General features: G+C 32.1%; 1 protein-coding gene across 1 annotated transcript in view; it reads right to left on the bottom strand.

Annotated features, from left to right (window-relative positions):
- The window catches only part of LOC126886732 (apoptosis-stimulating of p53 protein 2), a 953,306-nt gene extending 939,130 nt beyond the window's left edge, over positions 1-14,176 (bottom strand). The window contains exon 1 of the mRNA XM_050653743.1: positions 13,899-14,176. The gene's annotated coding sequence lies outside the window, so the exon portion shown is untranslated. The remainder of the gene's footprint in view (positions 1-13,898) is intronic.
- Positions 14,177-15,366: the final 1,190 nt, after the last annotated feature.

The raw sequence follows: 15,366 nt of genomic DNA, 5'->3' as shown, positions 1-15,366 counted from the left end.
TAAACATTATTAAAAATATGAATTATAATTGCCAGACATCTGTGGTTTAAAAAGTAATGACAAAAAAATTTTTCATGTCAAAATAATTTTAGACTCAATATTATACAGGATGATTGATTAGTGTGATAAAGCTCAGTAGATCCGCTATAGTATAATAGATAGCAATAAAAGTTAATAACAAAAATTTTAGCCAACTTTGACCTTCACATTACAAAATTAGTTAGAATATTACAGGGTGTTCGATAACATAGTGGCAGACCAAACTTTTGTTTTTTTAAATGGAACACCTTATATTTTATTTTATATTCGAAATCCTCTTAACTTCCCCATCACAAAAATATAAAGGTTTGTTATGTTATATAGGGTATCTACAAAGTTATAACCAATTTTATATAAAAATCGTAACAAGTTCAGCTCCCTGTATAAATAAAAATAAGCACAACAGCAATGGTTTATTGGTGCCATATTTTTTTGTTAATTGTGAAAATTTTTAAGAATTGTTGATATTGCTAATTTTCTTTATATCGAGTACAGGGTGAGTCAAAACGCAAGTCCTTTTTTTTTGTTAGAAATTTTAAATGGAACACCCTGTATCTTATATCACTATCGAAAAGTACCATTACCGTACTTTAATTTTTGTATAATATTCCCTACCTGTTGGAAGACCTAAGAAGAGATGGGAAGACGAAGTCGATGAGGCTGCCAGGAACTTCCTGGGAACGCGTTCATGGAAAAGAACAGCGGTAAATCGAAATGATTGGAGAAGCTTGTTGAAGGAGGCCAAGGCTCGATTTGGGCTGTAGTGCCATTGGATGAATGGATATTACCTATGTCTAAATTTGTTAGTTTTCAAGATATTTTCATTTTTCAGAGCAAGTTATTAATTAGGGTGTTTTATTTAAAATACTGAGAAAATAATGTGTACTTGCGTTTTGACTCACCCTGTATTCGATATAAAGAAAACTAATTTTGTAATGTGAAGCTCAAAGTTGACTACAATTTTTGTTATTAACTTTTATTGCTATCTATTACTATAGCGGATCTAATAAGCTTTATCACACTAATCAATCACCCTGATTTTGTATTTACCTGTACAGGTGTGCTGCGCAGTAATGAACTCAACCTGTATCAGCAGCCAGATGGCCAGTACGGTGTTCGAGGAAGCATAGGGACGAATATATTAAAGAATCAGCTGTCTTAAAATACTTTCTCGAAAACGTTGCTAGAGCTCTTAGACCAGAATCTATTTTCCGAAACGCATTAGACGAGGTCCAAGATAGAAACAAGTTTAAACCAGCATAGATAACATGACACGCGGATGATACCGTCCTCATAGCAAGCAACGCACAAAAACTAGAAAATATAATAAATGCGGTACTTAGGTAGTTCGTCCTAGCGAAATGTTCGGTTTACATCTATAAGTTTCCAAAACTAAAATTGTAGTATGTATTTTCAAATATACCAATAAACGTATATTATTTGTATTCCAAGGGACAAATGATAGAACAAGTAACTTCCATTCCTTGGGAGCAAATATCAACAACAAGTGTAACCCGCAACAAGAAATCCTATCAAGAATCTAACAAGCGAAAAAAAACACAAAAATTAAAACACTACTTTTTAAGAGATCAGACCTTGGTCTAGAAGAGCTAAGAATCTGAATGATCAGATGTCACGTCTTCTCTGTCTTGCTGCATGGCTGTGAAAGTTGGACAACGGACTCAGAAAAGAGAATCAACGAAACAGAAAAGATAATAGTTGCCTTTGAGGTGTATGTATACAGACAGATGCTGAGAATTCCTTGGGCACAAAAAATTACTAACGATGAGGTACTTCGGAGCATGAGTAAACAAAAAGAATTACTAAGCATAATCAAAGAGAGGAAAATACAATAATTGGGACATGTGTTAAGACATGAAATATTACTCCAAATCATATTGCAACGTAAAGTACAAGTGTAAAGGGATATAATTAAGCATCCAGAAAATAAGAGTTCTGTAAGTCATTAGCAAATTCAGTTTAAATTTTATATCATCTAATAACAATATACGAAATAAGGAAGTACAATGCTCAAAGAGGTACCACAAAAAATGTATATTAATAAAAGGTCATAAAAGGACGCGTTTCGGCTCTTCACGAAACGCGTCCTTTTATGACCTTTTATTAATATACATTTTTTGTGGTACCTCTTTGAGTATTGTACTTCCTTATTTCGAGACCAGACCACATTTGAGAATGGATACTTCTCTTCATGTAATATACGAAATTATTACTCAATGTTTTTGTTTATGTATTTGCTTGTATGTGACATCGGGACACGCACCGCAAAGTGCAAGCTAATCAGAAAAGTTGTTGTTATATTGTAAAGTTACTGTATGTAAATAAAATAATATAAAGTAAGTCTTTTTATTTAAATAAATATAAGTTAGTGTCTAAATAGAAATCAGTAAAAATAAAATAGTAAAGTCAACCTCGTAACGTTAAACTATAATAAAAAAATTGTCAAATACTTCTTGCTCAATATCCGATCTACTTTGGTTGATTTTTGTGTACTGTTAGATAATTTGTTGGCCTTCTAGTCTACATACATAATCATATCCGCTAACAAACTAGCAGCCAAAGGAAAAAATCACTAAACACTATTCCGTAGCTATTTTAATGGTATGATAATATCGCGGAAACCATTTTGAGTAATTACTCAGAAAAATTACAGTCTAATCAATGCGATTCGCTCAATAAGTGCCTATGCACAGCTACCGTTTCATACATAATTGCAATAATAGACAGAGTAATAAGTGTGAGGAAAGCAGTACCGTACGGAAGCACATGAGAAGAATCTATCTGGACATCCGGTTGTACTGATGTGACCTTTTTATGCAACGCAACGATAATCTTTTATATTACATAATATGCGAGAAATGTTAGGAATATTAAAACCGAGCAACGCCACACGAATGAAGAAGTGCAATCTTAGTACCTATACCTGTGCAGAAAAAGAGATTACAAATTCTCTCAATAGTAATTGATAGTTGGATACCTCAACAAAACAACAGATATACATAATTCAACATAGTACTTTCTACATACAGGAAAAATATTGAAAAATAAGCCAACGGTGGCAAATTTTTACAGACAACTTCAAACAAAATGAATTTTGCGGTGGACATCAGAACTCGTCACTGGATCATGTAAAACAAAAAATTCAAAAATATTTTATAAGCTTATGAGTTTCTCGAGACAACGCTGTCGAGTTTTTTTATTTTTAACGATTTTTGAGTTCTTGGTATCACTCGGAAATAAAAAAACGAAATTCTGTGTAACAAAATTGTGAAAATCAACATATATGTATTTATTATTGGTAAACAAAAAACATGCATAACATAGTTATTTATGTACCAAGTCAGTGTAAAGTGACTCTTTATCGAACGAGTCTGATATTACGAGAAGAGCGAGTGTAGCGAGCGAAGCGAGTAACAGACAAGTTCGATAAAGAGTCTTTACTGACGTGGTGCATACAAAATTTTAACGCCAACATAATTTGATTGGAAATAAACTTGGAATTTGAATTCCGATGATTCGCACCTTAAAGTTGACTAGGTAAGAGTTTAGGCTCTGTAATTATTTAAAAATATATAAAATTTATAAAAATAATTGAATAAAAATCTGTCGTTTATTTAACTTCTTTAAAATCTCATTATAACACTACACAATTTTTTAAATTTGATTATCTTCATTATTTCATAAAATTAATCATCTTTAATTTTAATAATCCCTGAATGAAAAACTGAAGAGTGAAGTACTGAAAGCTTGGCAGCTTGGACAATGCCAAAATATATTTTATCTACAATTTCACTTTCTACAATAATGTGATATTGGTTTTAACACTTACCTGTAATTTACAATTTAAGAACTTTTTAAATTTTAGACGTCATAATAATTTCATGACAGTGATGACAGATAACTTTTGCAAGATGGCCGCTTTCGATTTTTAATCGATAGTTATCAATATTGAATAATTACTAAATCGGAAAGTTTTAATTTATTTTATATGAATATAATTACAAAATACTAGAAAATTCCACTTTTTGACATAAATTTATTTGATAATATCGCAAATTGTGTACAATATTTTTAATAATTAAAGTAAATAAATTTTAAGTTCACTCAAATACTAGCCATTCGATTACTGGCATCGACCACTTACTTACATATCTTACAATTTGATTAATCGCGGCAGGTAAAGTAAAATTCTTCTTTCAGTACAATAAAGTGTTACTTTACTGCCGCAAATGGCGGCAAATGAGTACAATAATGAATGACTTTAGTGACGGTTGGCGATAAACAATTATATCTCGACAACGTTACTTCAAGAAACCTCATTTCTTCAAAGAAACTTCATTAAGACGTCTAAAGAAAATCTATGTACAATTTCAGGTGGATTGAAAATGTCCACCGCCTTTGAAAAAACATTTTTTAGAAAAACGCGTTTAAAGTTTAGACAACTTTAAGACGCGTTTAAGGGGGTAGACGTAAAATCTCGGTCCGATGCTATTTAAATCCATTCATTTTTTTCGAATTCTGAGAAAACTAATAATGGTAGGGGTGCCCAAGCGGGGATTTTTGCAGTTAGTCGAGCGCGTCAGATTATCATATGGGGAGAAACCTGGTATCCTGCAGATGTACCTCTACCATATATTGGCTTTAACACAGGGAAGTTCGTTAAGGGGGGCCTGAAAAAAATCTATCCTTAAAAATACTCGAAATTGTCAGATTAAGATAAGGTAAGTTAAGTACATGCAAAAGAGTGTATATTTCAAAAATCTAACGATTTGAGCGGGGCCTAAGGAAATGGGTGAGTCAAAAATTTTCACAAAAAAACGCGAATATTTCGCAAAATGAACGTCAGATCGAAAAACTAAAAAATACGTCTTCAATATTTTTCAAAAATCTATTGAACGGTACTAAACATGACCCCCCACGGAGAGGGGTGGGGGGTAAATTTAAAATTTTATATACAAACCCCACGATATTTCGCAAAATGAACATCAGATCGAAAAACTACAAAATACACTTTCAATATGTTTTTGCAAAATCTATCGAATGGTACCAAACACGACACCCCACGGAGGTGGAGTGGGGGGACCCCCAAATTTTTATTGCAGATTTGGATTCTTTACGTATTATAATATATATTACGATAATATAAGTATATTGTAAATGGTATTTTTGGCCGTAAATAAACTATTTATTTATTTATTTATTTATATTATAATATATATTATCTTCTTCTTAAGCCTGTTTGCATCCACTCCGGGACAAAGGCCTCCCCATGAGTTCTCCATTCTTCTCTGTTTTGTGCTATTTGGTGCCAGTTTCTCCCCATTTTTGCTTTGATGTCGTCTAGCCATCGTTTTTGCGATCTTCCTCTACTACGACTGTACTCGCGTGGTCTCCAATGTACAATGTTTCTCGTCCACGTTTCGGTGTTTTGTCGTGCCACATGTCCTACCCAGGTCCGTTTCATTTGTATTTCAATTTTTCCAATTACATATTCCACTTTCGTCCTGCTTCGCACGTCCTCATTTTGTATAAATATGTTCCCTCAGAGATCTGTGTCGTTCTCAATATATTGGCTGATACCTCTGTAAGCTCTGTAAGTTGACACTTTCGATATCACTTCCATCTAAGTCGATTGTGATTGATATATTGATTTGTCATCACTTTTGTTTTATTTGTTTTTGTCTAACTTCTCTCTCCGTTCTTATTTTGCTTGTTTTTAGGGGCGGAGGTAAATTCCTCACCAACCAGTAAAAACATATAATCCGACAGGTATTTTCCTCACCAAATTTAAGGGTTCCTATTAATCCGGTAGGTATTTTCCTCACCAACTCACTCAGGTAATAAAATAAAAATATAGATGTAATTTAGGAATGATTATTATGAAAGCATGCAAAATCCGAATAAAAGATATTAAATTCCTTACATTATAATAATAGTTTATAATATAGATAATAAGCAAAATGTATAAATTATTATTTAATATTTACTATTATACTAAGAGACACACTTTACAAAATCCATACAAAATTCATTTGATTAGACTGATATTAATAAATGTTCTACAGTTATTTTTCAATTTCAGTTTAACTTCTTTATCTTTGATAGGTTTAGCAATATGCAAACTTTAAATTTTAACATACGTATTATATCTGAAATTCTTTAATTTATTCTAAGAAGATATATATGGATGGATGCGTATTATAAAACTATGAAATAAAATGCGACTGAAAAGATTCGCAAGCATTCGTAGTATGAATAACAGAAGAATTTGCCTCTGCTCACAAATATGGGGGGAATATGGTATTTTCGTCTACATAAGTTTCAACTAAATAATCAACATATTATCAAAAATTTCATTTTCTGGTTTGCATGACATTAAATCAAACACAAAACAATCTGATACGTCTTCTGGTTTTATATATAATATGTAAGGCCAAAAGTCTGTTTGAGTCACTTACCTACTTCAGAATCATTTTGTATATTCTGATGTTAAATCAAGAGACTGAATTTTTCTATACCAAGCTTGGTGTAGATGAAATCTAGAACCATGTATTGTTAAATTAATATTAAACCATATATGTTCGGACACATTTGAATGATTGCATTATGTATAGCCTTTTCAAAATCTACAAAAATTTTACTAGGATTGATTGGGGGGAGGGGCGATCAAAAATCTTCAAAAATTGCGTTACGTAATACGTGAACGCCCCATTACGGTGCGTTACATAGGGGGGAAGGCGGGGTCAAAATCTTCAAAAATTGTGTTACGTAATACTTGAACTTTTTTTTTTGAGAGCTTTAAAAATTTCTGATTTTAATAAATAAAAAAATTGTTGTAAGTTTCTGTTTTTTGTTTGGCAGTAAACAGTCTAATAAAGATATAATGCCCATATACATAATGCCCATTACTTAACCCAAGACTAGTGAATAATTGCAAATAATATGTGGTACAGTAAGAAATGTACCATACATACGACAGGGGCAAAATTATGAAATAAATTCATTTTCTCTAAAATGGACGATTTTGGAGAAAAATGCCGAAACAGGTCGATTTTTATTTTTAAATTACAATTTCTTGGCCTATATTTCATACTAGTGACGTCATCCATCTGAACGTGATCACGTAGTCGATAATTTTTTTAAATGAGAATAGGGGTCGTGTGGTAGCTCATTTGAAAGGGTGTTTAATTCTCTATTCAGTAATATAAACATTAACATATTTGTTTGTATAGGGTGGCCAAAAAAATAAATCTTGGATTAAATTAATTGACACAAAAAGAAGAATGTTTTAATTTATTTGACTCAAAATACATTATATTGCTACCAGAGAATAGAAAAAAATGTTTATTTGGCAAATGAACATTGCTTTTCGCTTAAATTAAATGTTCGAATTGCCAAGAGGCAGGTGAGAGGTTGTTTGAGATTTAATTTAAGTGAAAAGAAATGTTTATTTGTAAAATAAACATTTTTTTCTACTTGCTACTCTGACAGCAGTACAATGCATTTTGAGTTAAATAAAGTACATACCTACATTCTTCTTTCTGCGTCAATTAATTCAATTCAAAAATTATTTTTTTGGTCACCCTGTATAAATAATGATGTTAATGTTTATATTATTGAATAGAGAATTATTTTACCTTTCAAATGAGCTATCAAACGTGACTAGTATGAAATATATGCCACAAAATTTTAATTTAAAAATAATAACCAACCTGTTTCGGAATTTTTTTCCAAAATCGTCCATTTTAGAGAAAATGAATTTATTCCATAATTTTTACCCTCTCTGTATAAAATTCAATGTGGCTAAAAGTCTTATATTTGTTTCATAACTAAATACAATTATCTTACTTTTGACACAGTTTATAAAGAGAAAATTTTCCCCCTTGGTTGTTTTTTGAGCACAGCTCTTCACAAATTCTTGAACCTCATCAATATTGGAAGGAGGTTGACCAGGCATCATTTTTCGTCGATAAATATATAAATATATTTTCTTATGTAACTGACATCAATCGTAGTAATTGTTTCAGTCAAATTACCTGCAAACTCTTGGCGTATAATTTTTGCTGGTTTTTCAGTTAGATTCTCTTCGGATTTACGTTTACAAGAGTTAGAAACAATTTTTAGATATATCTTCTGACGATCTGGTTCATGATTATGGTGTAGGCTACTTCGAGATATTGTAAAATTTGCACCAATAGTAAACAATTTCGCACTACAAGTTGTTTTATTACACCTCCAGAACACTTCTTCACTTCTTAAAACTTTCATTTTATAAAAAATAAAATTTTCAAATACCAGTAAAGGTTTACCGCAATTACTTTCTATTAAACATGCCATTTTTGTCAAAATTCCACTAAAAATAAAATACTACAATTAACTAATTATTATTATAGGTACCTACTGTTTTATAGTAGATAAATAATTCCTTGAATGCCTTTTAGTAAAATCTACCTGAAAGAACCATTTCGGTTTTGGTGAGGAAAATACCTGTGGGATTATGACATACCCTTCCAAACGCAGGTAAAAAATTATTTTGGTGAGGAAAATACATACACCCGCCGGTTTTTAGACCTTCTGATACATGTATTTGCATAGTTGCATTGTCGTATATGTATTTGAGGAGTATTCTATATCTAGAATCAATCCTTACGTTTATTCATTTCTTCTAATACGGCCCATAGTTTTATGGAATCGAATGCCTTTTAGCCTGATATTATTTTGGTAAGCATTCTGTACGGATGTGGCAACAGGCTTATTGGTTTGAAATTTTCGCTTTTGTGGTACCTACACATTAGGTGTATGTATATATAAATAGTATAGGACGCACGCAACGCGTTTATAATATAGGTATAGAACTTCTTTTTGGATTGAGAAAAAGAATTGAATTCGCAACCGTCATCGCTACAGAGAGATATTTTATTAGTACCTAATGTATATACTATAGGTTGAATTGCATATATATAAGTTCAAACGAAGTTTTATAATGGTTGGAGGAGGGATAGAGTGTGTACCCGAAGGAGCTTGCGAAGCAAGCGCATAAGGGGCCACACGGTCCCTACTCCAATCATTATAAGTGATTAGAGTTTAAAGTATTTTTGAAGTGAAAACTTCTGTAGCGATTTTGTACACTTTCTGGATGGGGAAAAAGCATTGAATTCGTGACCGTTATCGCTTCGCCGAAATAAATTCTGTACGTTTATGTATTATGTGTATGTATGTATATATAAATAGTATAGGATTCACCCAATGGGTATATAATGTAGGTATATCACTTCTCTTTGGATGGGGAAAAAGCATTGAACTCGCGATCGTTATCGACAGGGCAGATATTAGTAACTTATATACTATAGGTTGACTTGCGTATAAGTTCGACCGAAGTTATAATGGTTGGAGGAGGAATATAGTGTGTATCCGAAGGAGCTTGCTTCATAAGAAGTTTTCACTTCTGTCGGCACTCCCACGAGTGCTCTAATCTTTTTACATCTGGTTTTGGTAACAATTTAAAAAAAGTCACGCGTCGCCACTGATCTCTACAATGGAGATACTTTAATTTTTGTATAAAATAATAAAGTGAGTAAATTTTTGTCCATTCTTTTGGGAAGTTTACAGTTGACATTCATTTGTGAACGGCGTAAAAATTCTAAAAATCGTTAATTCATTTTCACAGTTTACAGAGGAATTTAACACTTTGTTAGGGAATTTAATGGAACCCAGTTTTTTTCTCTTTAAGACCTTGACTGTCAGCTACAAAACAAAATACGCAAGTGAATTGATACCATCTGAAAATTGACCTTCATTATTATAGTAAGATTTTACATGGAATAATACGTTTTAGTTAAAATTTGAGGGGGCCATGGATGGGTGTTAAGTAAGAAAAATCTATTGTTTTATATTCCCAGAAGAACAAAAAATGATTTTAGGTACTGTAAAAACGATTTATTAAAGGAAATACAGGTTTCTAACCTTTATCGCTTTGTTCAAACACGTAATAGACCAGGACGGCTGCTATAATAGTATGCGGTCTACTTAGAGAATGCGGTCTACCTTTGCATATAGCTTTATTATTATAGTGTACGGTGTACCGATCGGGATCTGAAAATTCCTGAAGGATTTGCGCAAAATAATGAAATATTGATTTAAAAGTAATAAACATTTGGAGGAAATAAATGTAAAGTTACAGGGGACTAATAACTTACAAAAAAATGCACACCAAATATTTACAAAAAAAAGTTTATTATGTAAGTACCTACCTAACCTAATTATTTACAAAACGATACAGCCTAATAATATATTATTAAGGCCATGGGTACATAATTCGCAAATATTTTACGGCTATCCCTACTTTTTCTGTCTTTACACGGCAAATTACGTGTAGTAAAATTCACACTGGTATGGATATGTAAACATTACTAGAATGTCATTCTACTTGAAAATGTCTTGATTAGCTTAAAGAGATGGCTTTTGAATGTTCTTGGATAACTGAATGTGATAATTTTTTCACTAACTATGTACTCAATGATTGTAATAATTTATATGTACAACAAAAACTAATACTCAATCGAGAAAAGAAAAAAAGTGTTAAAGTGATTTTTTAATAATGTATTGTTACTATGGAACGCTTACAATTTTGAACATCTTTAAGAACAAAATACTTGGATCACAGAATATATTGTCCTGAGTCCTGATGTATTCTCTGCTTGGATCTTCCACAAATAATACGCAATAAATAACTTTTTATTAAGTTCACGTCTTAAATCAATTATTTATCAAATACACTATAATATATCAATAGTGTTTAATCAACAACTCAAAATATTCCCGATGCCATGTCAAATATTTAAAATTGTCACTGATTGTCAGTGTCTGACTATGCTGACAATATTCTATTCGTCTGAGTGCGTTGTTAGACAAAGAGAGATTTGGAAAATATTACCACGGACATTGTCTTCATTTTTTTCGAATCCTGAAAAAACCAATGAATATTTTTGAAAAATTTAAACGCAGAATGACAGACTAAATTATTACCGAGGGCCGAAAGTCCCTTAGAATAACTAAAAAGTTTATTTTGAATGAGATATTTGAAATTAAAAATCACACTAAATTTTCTCTTAGTTTTTCACCCCTGTAACTTATTAAAATAAACATTATAGAAGTTCTCAGCGACTTTCGGCCCTCGCTAATAACGAAATCTTTAATTCTGCGTTTAAATTTTTCAAAAATACCTATTAATTTTCTCAGGCTTCGAAAAAAACGAATCCCCATTTGAATAGCATTGCAGCCGAAAATACGTACCCATCCTCTTATGGTAGGGGAGCCCAAGCGGGGATTTTTGCAGTTACTCGAGCGCGTCAGATTATCATATGGGGAGAAACGTGGTACCCTGCAGATGTACCTCTGCCATATATTGGCTCTTAACACAGGGGAGTTCGTTTAGGGGGGCCCGAAAAAAAAAAATATATCCTTAAAAATACTCGAAATTGTCAGATTAAGATAAGGTAAGTTAAGTATATGCAAAACAGTGTATATTTAAAAAATCTGACGATTTGAGCGGGGCGTAAGGGAATTGGTGAGTCACAAAGTTTCACAAGAAAAAGGCGAATATTTCGCGAAATGAACGTCAGATCGAAAAACTAAAAACTACACGCTCAATATTTTTCAAAAATCTATCGATAGATACCAAACACGACACCTCACAGAGAGGGGTGGGGGGTAAATTTGAAATTTTAAATACAAATCCCGCGATATTTAGCAAAATAAACATCAGATCGAAAAACTGCAAAATACACTTATTTAATATTTTTGAAAAATATATCGAATGGTATCAAACGTGACCCACCACGGAGGTGGGGTGGGGGTTTACTTTAAAATATTAAATGGGAGCCCCCATTTTTTATTGCAGATTTGAATTCTCTGCATAAAAATAAGCAACTTTTATTCGAAACATTTTTTCGAATTATGGATAGATGGCGCTATATTCGGAAAAAACGATTAGTGGAAATGGAAAATTAAATTAAAAAATGGCAAGCGCCCGCTAAAATGGAAAATTTTACTTAACTTTTTTTGGTTTTAGGACCTAATAATCACAACCCAATAGGTCCCCAAAGCGCTCGAGTGACTGCACATTTAGCATACTTTGCTCCCCTACCATGAGATTCCTTATGAGATTATATGATATCACTAATGAGATTCCTTAATTATTATTATAAACAAATTAGCTGTGAATTAAAAAAACACATGCTAACTTTGTCTCAAATGAACCCAGGCTAAATTTCTTTATTTGAAAATTCGTGTTAAAATACTTTTTTCGAATATGTATATAAAGATTGTTTCTACAGATAATATTTTTAAAGTTATTCTAAATGTTTATAAACTACAAAATTTCAAAAATTTGGCATTAGATTTTTAGCTATTTTAATTAATTTTTTTTTATATATTTTAATACATTTTGATACTACCACTCTTCTCTGCTTTCATATGGCATACTCAGAATTGCCCTATGTTTATTATTTTCTGTCTTATGTTATTGCAAAATAAAGGTCTATGGAATAAACAAATAGAATAACTTTGAAAATAATTAATGGATCGGTCTCAAATTTTGAGTGTTTGTTAAGTACCAAAATACCCAACTTTGGTTGAAACCCTAAAATTATTAACAAAAATCGATTTTCATTTATTTTGCAATTTGCGAAGCAACAAATTGACTTTTTAACATTCAAAAATCGGTATTTTGAAGCTTTTTTAATGTTCTAAAAAATAAAATTTTGTAATTTTATGACAACTATTTAGCTTTTTAATGGGGTGCAAACAACCGAAAAAATCGCGTTTTTTGCACTAAATAGTTAATAATTAAAAAACGGACGCGAACTCTAGGCAGGAAACAGGTAGGTTTTCTTCCTGTAGGTCTACAATAACTAAAAAAGTAGTCAGCTACCTGGATCTTTGAGTGTACTGAGAAAATCCTTATTTCTCTGGACTATAGAGGATAGAATAAGAACAGAGGAAATATAGAACAGTAGGGAAGAATGCAGAATGCTAGTGGGAAAGCAGTAGTACGGGCATGTACAAAGAATGCCAGAGCATAAGTGGCCGAAAAGAATCTTGAAATGGGACCCACCGGGAAGAAGGCGGAAGACGGACAGGAACATCTGCTACAAGATGGAAAACATAGGATATGCTAGGGTAGATAGAGACCTCAGAGAAGGTGACTGGGAGAATAGAGTACTGCGGAGGACGAAAACGGCGGCCTCATTGTGGGAAAGCCTAAGAAGAAGAAATCATAATTGTAATGATAAAAATGTAAACTTTTCACCCGTTGGCCTTCAAAGCCTTTTGAGTTTTACCAATAAAAATAATAGATAAATAACGTTTTTTGTATCAATTTTGTTTATTGTGGTGCCTGTGGTACCTTTGTCGAAAGATATTTTTAATTAATATCTAATTATAAAATAATTAGTTTTCGGTGGTACCTATTGGAATTTCCCAACTTGATAGTCTGTATAATTAGATGTATAAAATTTACATATTTTTAGAGGTCTACTTAGGAATTTACGCATCTTTTAGCTTAAAAGTACCACCCAAATAGGTATAAGTTATAAGTACTGTAAAGACGAATATATTTTATACCTAACGAGGTTCTTCTACCTACTTCTTTCTCTAAGCGTGAACCAACGAATAAATATATAATTATGTGAAAACACTTTCTCTATATACCTATGTAAGTAGTAGTAGTACCAAGACTAAAATATGCCGACCTAGTTTTTTATACTTGGCATATGCTGTTTGGGTATTTTAAAAGGTATTAGAAGACAAATTAGCGATAAAATTGCAACAAAACCAACCTCAAAGAGTCATCATCGTGCTGAGCTGTTGAAAAATTGCATAGAAGAACCTTTTAGACATCGGTATGGTCACAACACTCACAGATATTTTCACTTTACACTAAACAACACAAAACCAAACATTTTTCACTGTAGTACTGGGAACAATAACGACATTTTAGCGGATTTTACGATAGAATTTATGCAAAAACGGCATTTACAACGAAAGAAAACGTTAGAAACCGTGTAACGCAAAGATCGGTTGTACCTCTACTTCGTTCAAATCAAACTAGTTGGTACGTCAACTTCAACAACCTGTAGTAGCGGCGGGAAGCGCTGAGAGGAAGAGAGAGGGACGTAGTACCTGTAAAGATGGCCGAAGAATTCGCTCCAGAGAGAGTACGGATTGATTATCGGTTGTTGATGGATTCATTTATACATTAGGAGAAAATAAGGTACACACGACATTGCTGTGCAATCAAATTTATATTATTTAATTGTTTGATTAAGTTTTGCGGCGGTTTCTTTCTAGAAGTAGCCACGTAGTCGGCATTCAGGTAGGTATATGCGGTACTTATAGGTAGGTAAACCTCCACTGTTTACAATTTAAAGCATTTTTGAGGAATTCCTATGGTATTTCTTGTTTAAAATGAATCATACTCACAAGTAAAATAAACGTAAACAAAATATTATTGACAAAGAACTGAAAGAACTTTATACAAAAAGTAAAAAGACATTTTTTATGTTAGGTATTTTATAAGTGATGTTTGAATGACAACTATTGTATATTTTTTTATCATTCTTAGTCACTTGTTGTTCATTACTTTTTCTCTTTGTAGGTAGGTACCTATTTTCCGTAGTTTCTGTCTTGGTATTTTATCAAAGGTTTTTTCTAGGTCAAGAAATAGTACCTATAATATTTTCTTTTTTTTTTGCAACGCTTTTTGTGTTATCTGTTTTAAAGTTAATGTAATGATCCTGTATAGTCCTACAACTTCTGAATTCTGAATTATTGTGACGATACATTGCTACGATTTATTGATTTTTTAAAGCTGTTTAGACGCTGCGATATCTATATTGTCGCGATTGATTATAAACTGAAACAACTAGATTAGCAGTTCTCCAACTTTTTGAGTCATGTACCACCTACTTCTTTTTATTATTTTTGGTACCACATATGTATATGTATGCAGAGTGTAACAAAAATACAGGTCATAAATTAAATCACATATTCTGGAACCAAAAATAGTTCGATTGAACCTAACTTACCCTAGTACAAATATGCACACAAAAAAAGTTACAGCCCTCTGAAGTTACAAAATGAAACTGGATTTTTTCCGATATATCGAAAACTATTGGAGATTTTTTAATGAAAATGGACATGTGGCATTACTATGGCAGGAAATTATAGTGAAATTTGTGCACCCATAAAAATTTTATGGGGTTTTGTTCCCTTAAACTCCCCCAAACTTTTATGTACGTTCCAATT

Source organism: Diabrotica virgifera, chromosome 6 (genome assembly GCF_917563875.1).
Source record: "Diabrotica virgifera virgifera chromosome 6, PGI_DIABVI_V3a".
NCBI lineage: Eukaryota > Metazoa > Arthropoda > Insecta > Coleoptera > Chrysomelidae > Diabrotica > Diabrotica virgifera.
Note: the sequence above shows the minus strand (reverse complement) of the source record. Positions and strands in the feature narration are given on the sequence as shown.